The sequence below is a fragment of the Miscanthus floridulus genome, chromosome 10, assembly GCF_019320115.1.
Source record: "Miscanthus floridulus cultivar M001 chromosome 10, ASM1932011v1, whole genome shotgun sequence".
NCBI lineage: Eukaryota > Viridiplantae > Streptophyta > Magnoliopsida > Poales > Poaceae > Miscanthus > Miscanthus floridulus.
Window position 1 is genome coordinate 8,926,800 of NC_089589.1, and position 7,862 is coordinate 8,934,661.

Genomic DNA, 7,862 nt, shown 5'->3' on the forward strand with positions numbered 1-7,862 from the left:
TGTGAAGTCCAATTATAAGCTTGTTAAAGACCAATCATCATAGATAGAATCCATTCTTCACCCATATGAATTGAATACCACTTTTGATCAAGTGCACTATCTTTGTTGTGGTTGGCTTCCTTCTTCTTTTAATCAATGCTTGCATGAGAGAACTATGAGTGAGAATACCACTTGAATTGTCATGACTAGCTCTCTTTTGGATGTTGCTTGCTTTTCTTGATCAACCCTTTTGATTGCTTCAACTAAGCATCTTAAATGTTTCTCGGATCACCACTGCCATATTAGCCTTCCAAGTACCATACTTGGTTTACCTACACATAGGCGGCATGCCCCTACACTAGAGAGAAGTGACCTCTCTCCAAAGAACCATTCTTGATACTCAATTGAAATAGCTTGATTGATTGATCCAAGAGATGGACTTAACTTGATGAATGATCTTGAATTCTTCTTTAAGCCCTTTTCTTTCTACCAAATATTCTTCAATTGTCACTAGAACTTAAACTTTATTTTTATCTTGAGTTTGATCTTGATCTTCCAATTTGAGTACTAAATATGTGCCAAATACACTCCACAATCTAATGGCCTTGTACTCATTACATGGCATGCTTCTAGAATATCTCAAAACCAAACTTAGGTACCTCAACCACTTATAATCATGTTTCCAACTTCAAGACCTTTCAATCAAAGTGACTTTTGATCAATCTAATACTTGTCACTTTTATGGCAGATTCTGTACCCTTTAAAGAATAATCCATAACTCCCAATGTACAGATACAAATGCCTCGAAATTTGGTGGAGATGTGCTTCACTAAGTCATCAAGTATCTGTAAAAATTTAGGCTTCATTTGACTTCATATGAACTGACAACAATCAAATCTTCCACCACTGCTCCATGCTAAAAACTGTTGCACCATAGCTGACAAGATCCACTCCAAAACTGAAGCAATTCTTATCCAATTCTCATGAAATTTACATAGCATCTTATACCATAAGTCTAGAGCATGTATACCAAATTTCAAGCCAATCCAAATAGATTTGTTCACTCAAACATGGCTAAGATCACAGCTCACTCAGATTTTCAATATAGGACAGATTTCAATCACTTGAGCTATACTTCACCAAATTGAACCAAACTTGAAATCAACTTGTTTGAATACTTTCACAAGACATATATCCATTCAATCCACTTACTAGTTTAGGTCATCTCAAGTTAGGTGCAACATACTTAGGCAAAGCCTTAGTATGGGTAGCGGGATGTTTTACAATTGCAACCAATGAGGTACCATTGCCATCTTTTCTAAGCAAAGAATCATCGTTAATTGAAATGGGCTTAAAAGTGTTACCTAGTGAACATGAGTGTGCCATGTGTTCCCTTTCCCGGCATGAGTATCACTTACTCTTTGATTGAGCCTTCTCTTCCTTGCTCATGTAGTGCTTCCCATTGCCTTGCCTCTCATGAGTTGCTTGAGCCTTCATCTTAAGCTTGGTAGGACACCTCACGGTAAAATGTCCCATATCTTCACACTTGAAGCACTTGATGTGAGCATACATCTTCTTCTCATCTTGAGTCTTGCTTATCTTCTTGGCATCTTGATCAAGCATTGGATGCCTTGCTTTTCCACCCCTTCTTATTTTCTTCTTCTTCTTCATCAAGTCACCACCATCTTCAAGGTTGATCTTGATTTGCTCTTGGGGTGTCTTTTCTTGCTCAACTTATGGCTTTGGTTGAGGCACTTCTTTTTGCTTCACCAATTGCTTGGTTCGGCACATAGAGGTGAGATGACCCCATGTGCAGCATTTGAAGCACTTGACATGCTTGAGCCTCTCTTCTTCTTTCTTTAATTTGAGCTTCTCAAGGTTGGGGCAACCTTTTTCAAGATGTCTCATTTCATGGCATTTGTAGCACATGAAATGAGAGAGCTTCTTTTGTAGTAACTTCTTCATCCTTCTTTCTCTTTTTCTTTCCCCTTTGGTCATGCTCTTGTTGAATCCAATGCCACTCATATCACCATAGCTTCTTTTGTTGTTCAACATATGCTCGAAGGTGATTTTGATGTTGTAGCACCTCTCTAACTATTGCTCAATTTCTTCAGTTCAATCTTCAGCTCATTGTTCTCCTTCAAAAGTTTTGTTCCAACTTGTATAAGCGTGGATTTTGAGTCCGAGTCACATAAAAAAATACATAGGACACGACCCAATACGTAATGGAATCGGACGTCTCTTCATTATCTAGGTAGTTAGAGGAGGGCCAGACAAAAAAATAGGTGGAGAGAAATTTTGCCTCTTTAATATTAGGTATTAGGTATAGATGAGCTCAGACCCAATATGTTTTGCAATCGGACTCCGTGTCGTGTTAGGCAAGAGCTATTCTAACTCGTATATATGTATATATATATATATATATATGTATATATATATATATATATATATATATATATATATATATATTTCTAGACGGAATGAACTTTCTATTGTCCGATAGTTAGATAGAGACAAACCAAAAAAATGGATGGACCAAAAAAAAATAGCCAGAAATTTTGCTAGCAAACTTGCCCATGCGTTGCAACAGGAGACGTTGTGCGGTTAGCTGAACGATTTTGTGGTTTGAAGATTTATTCAATGATAATCACTTGTTTCAATACGTCTTGAGATTGAACTTTGTACCGTGATGCGTCTTGTAATCAGACTTTATAACGTTGCTAGAAAAAACGGACAGAGGAAGACCAGACGGGACGAATTTTATATATAAACTATATAGCTACTATTAGATGCAAAATTTGCTTGCTTCAAGCACGCACAGTGTATCTTGCACTTGCTGCAAAATATGACTAGTTTGGTGGCACAATCCAGAACGGTTTGCGGAGGAGAAGCAAGCCGTCATGATATATTGTGAACACGGGTAATCTCTTGGCACTCCGACTCCAAGTCAAAAACGCAAAGATCAGCATCATCTTCCACGAAATTCTTCATGAATTCCTTTTCAGTCCGTGAAGGCTCGCCGGGCGGCAAGACGTTGCCAACCCCGTGTCGTCCAGGAAAAACACGGTATCTACAATGTCACGGACCCTGCGCCAACGAGGAGGAGGTGGATGGCGCCAATGTTGTGAGGATCGACGCCGACGCAGGAGACGTCGACAAGGAAGAGCTGGTCGTCACAGTCGAGCAGCCAGGTCGCCCCGAAGTTCATCCCTTTGGGGGAATCAACCTTGCGTGCATCGAAATAGTGGAACGCAGGGTTATGTTTCTTACTCTGAGCGACGGGTTATGTTTCATCGGCTGTTTTTACTTCGATCTTGATCGTGCATAGTACGCGGTTAAGGCATGTAAGATCTTGAAGAGGTTTGTCGACTAGTTAAAACTTATTGGAATTGGAGGCTTATTACCTGGTACGGGCCCTCGATCAGCTATATATATACAGGAGGAATTATACGAAGGACAATAATTAAGATCGATCATAAGAATTGTTTAAACTCTTCTGCTTAATACAATGATACGCAAAGCTTTTGTGTATTCGAGAAAGAAAAAAAAAAGATCGATCATAAGAGTTTGATCAGCGGACGCGCATGATGACAGGATCAGAATCGGAACGGTGTGGTGCAGGACACCGTGTTGGTTTCCGCTTCCCAAAAGTTCCGATCGAGTCTTTACAACAAAAGTTTCAGCCTTTGGGCCTGTGCTTGAACTTTATGAGATCAAGAAGCAAGTTCAATTTAACTACAATGTAGCTACCTCAATGACTGTAATCCACATGTGTGAGTATGGCACGAATAACAATATTTCATCACAGACTGATTTGTATTGTTCTTTTTGAATAAACCGCACAAGAACAATGAAATTAAACAAACACTGCTACTTATTAAGCAATCAAAGAACACTGCTGTTCAAACGAGAGGTATGTGTCTAGCTAGATAGGTGGAAGGATCCAAAAAGGTTTGCGGCATAGATTCAGGTGCTCATGATGGTGGACTCGAGTAATCTCTTGTTGCTCTGATTCTATGTCAAAGACGCACAAATCCGCATCGTCCGCGTTGAAATTCTTCATGAAGTAAATCTGATTCCCTTTAAGCCCTAGGGGGCTCGCTTGGCAGGAGGCACCCATGTTGCCGCCGCCCTCTAGGAGGAACACGGCGTCTCCGATGTCACGCACGCTGCACCATGCTTCCGTCGAGAAGTCCATCTTGTACACATGGATGGCGCCAATGTTATCCGCATCAAAGCCAACAAAGATGACGCACGCGAGGTAGAGCTCGTCGTCGTGCTCCACCAGCCACGAGCAACCCGAGTTCATCCCCTCCGGGAAATCGACCATGCAGGCATCGAAGTATTGGAACTCGGGTTGGTGATCAGTCGAGGAGGAGAAGTTGATGGCGCACATGTCTTCTGCTGAGCTGATGAAGAAGATCTCCCCTTGAACCGCGGCGACGCTGGAGATGAGGTCTTTAGTAGGAGGCTCACCGCCGGGCACCTCGTAGTCACCGATGTCGTACGTGTAGCAGCACCAGCCACCACCGTGGACGCCGCCGCCGACCTTGCAGCACCACATGTTGGGTTCCTTGTACTCGAAGAGCACGACGAGGCATTCCGGATGGGTTGCGTCTCTGTGTGTGAGCAAGCACTTGGAGCCCAGTGGGATGTCATGCTCCTCCTCGAGGTCCGGCAGAGCAATCTTTTCCTTGGTACGAGGGTTCCATAGCCACGCTGTGGTTGCTGAGGAGGGGGAGGGGGAAACTACCAGCATCCAGCCCTGCGGGGTGGTCCAGCACATGTTCTTGTTTGCTACGAGGTCAGGCTCCATGTTGGTGCGCAGGGTCATCTGAGATATGCTGAACATGAGCATCTGGTCGTCGTCGCCATTATTGACGTGGTTGCGATGCTGGAAGACGAGCAAAGGCAAACAGGACGACATCCTCTAGCGTCTTCTGCTTCTTGGGGCCGGGAAGAGCCGAGATCGATCGTGTCGTCGTAGATAGAAATTGACGGATGTTCTCCGCGTTGATCCTTGGATATTTTATAGGAAGGAAGTATACAAATAGAGGAAACCAGAGACGGACAGGACAGCCGGACGTGTTCGTGTCGTGTATATACACGATATCCCATCCATGTCGGTGGTGGCGTACGTGTTCGTGTTGAACTCCCTTTCCGCGGCAAAGGAAATTAACGTAATAACCTTGCGGCTCTTTACTATTGGAGATCAATACTAAACTGGGCTTTCCTTTGATTGGAAAAGGTCCTCTTGGCCCACTAACTTTCCAGATCATCTGATTTTCCTCCCTCGTCTATCACTCAACTTGTGCTAAAAAAAAAGGAAATCTATCACTCAACTTTAAAACTGTCGTTTGCACCATGAATAATGGTTTTAATAGCGATTTTTGATGACACGGCGCCACATCTATCAAGAGAGCACGTAAAACAGACTATGTTGATAATTTAGGAGATAAATAGGACTAGATATATTTTTCGAAAAATGTCCAAATATTTTTGAAATAAACTATATAATTAAAATTCTAGAATCCGGTGTAATATTAAATAATTTTCATACAAAATTTGCTTTAGTCCAAAAATATATATAATTAGTTTCATGTTTTTTTTCTAAAATCATTCTCTATCTTATGGTGCCTGTTTACACCAAAATTTGAAAAGAAGAACGCGGGAACTCGAAGCTTCCAAGATTGTGTCGATCAAGGAATCGATTGCATGATGATCGATATCAGCTGATTCAGATGCGACACTGGAATCAGCTCTCTTTGAATGACGTCAGCAGATAACGATATGAGCTACGCTTGGCGTCAGGAAATACATATCGGACTCTACAAAAAGGAAAAGATTAGGGTCCAAGTTATCTTAAGTTAGGAATATTTTCTTTTATACCAAAGATTGTAATGAGTCGTACTTGAGTAGGATTCATGTTTAGGCTCCGGGTATAAATATTGGACCCCGGCTATTGTCAAGGACATCCAATCAATCAAATACAAGTTATATTTTTCGGCTCCGTGACAACCCTTAGGAGTAGGAGTAGAGTAGATTTCGGCGAGTTCTTCAACAAGCAGGGCTGTATCGGTCCAGCCGACCTCTGGCTTGTCTGTAAGTCCCGTCATGGCTTATACTTCTGTTTGTACGGCTGCATCAGTTAAGTTCGACCTCCACTGCGAACTCTAGTATAAGCTAGTTATCGACTCTTATCTAGTTCAAGTACGGCTGCATCGATCTGGTCGACCTCCACTGCTCGAATTAGATTAAGGTCAAGTTATTGGCTCTACCTAAGGGTGGCGTCCTTCGAGTAGATTCACTAAGTTACCGATCTTGCTGATGTTCTTATTGTTATTAGTTTGCAGCAACATCAATCTGCCCGATCGAGATCGATTTAGATCGGCCTCATATCATTTTAGTCCGTCGTTTGCTTTGTCACAACACGATGTTTCTTACTCTAAGCGACGGGTTTTGTTTCATCGACTGTTTTTACTTCGATCTTGATCGTGCATAGTACACGGTTAAGGCATGTATGATCTTGCAGAGGTTTGTTGGCTAGTTAAATCTGGTTTATAGTTCGCTATTATGGCTGTAACGATCCGGTCGATCCCCACTGATGGCACTGTAGATTGAAGGATGCGAGTTAGTAGATTTGTTCTTGATTAGGCGTGACCTTAACTGTTTGCTATGTCTACATCGGCTAAATAGTCGATCGCCTATGCGTTAACGCCTACAGTGTGTTTATATGATTCTGTTAAACGTGAATAGATCTGTTTACTTTAAAAGTTTGATTTGTTGTCTTTATCACGGCTACATCGATCTGGTCGAACCCCACTGTTAGAGATAGCAGGTTAGGTCTGATGAGTTCATAGGTTTGTCCACGTGAAATAGTCGATTGTTCACACGCTGTAGTACCTTTTCACCTGAATCGGCTATTTTAGCCGATTCACCAGAGCCTTCATATATAGCATGTCTTTCGGAAAGCCTGTCGAAGTATAGATGGTTTTACGGATTTATCGGTTTTAGTTTGTTATTATCATCATAGCTGCCATCGATCCGGTCGATCCTCACTGTTGACGGTAACAGATTAGATTCAGAGCGTTTGGAGGATTATTTCTACTAGACAGTCGATTTGTTCGCATGCTATATCCTTTCTCATTAGATTCATTGGCTCAATACTTTATACTGATAATATCCACCTAGCTGATGATCTCACTTACATCTACGTGTATTGTACCTATTTGCATAAAATCAATCGCTACCCACGAACTTTACAGTCTGTAACAGCCGATTTCTACACGTATCGGCTATTTAGTCGATTTTCTCGTCTTACTGCTCTCGAAGCAGCACACTTAGAACTGTCTGGACAAAGGCCGGCATGTTTCACCTTAAATTACTGATAAATTTTCTCTCCTTGTCAATTGTAGGTCAAATTGACTGACATGTTTCAGAAGGAATTCGTAGGATCGGTTACCCTTGCGTTGAAGCCAAACGGATCTTCAGCCTTGCTCCATCAAGCAGATCCTTCCGGCTTGCTGTGTGTCGACATTTTCGTGCCAACCATGCCTAAACTTGAATTAATTAAATCTTATATGGACTACTTTTTGTTCTTATATAATCAGCATGTGTTGACAACCTAGTGACGTTCATGACAACACAAGTGTCATATAATCCTATCATACTTAATATTATTCGGTGTGAACATAAGTGTTACTCAATCAAGTGTGTATCATTTAATTCTATCTATATAAACATTATGTTTCTGTGTGCTACCATCTATATTTTCTTGCCTCTCTATTCCCCTTATTTCATTTTTATTGAAATTTAATTAAATCATTAGTTTATAAAACTTAATTAAATATACTAAATGCAGGTTGCATGCATGCAGGTGTGCG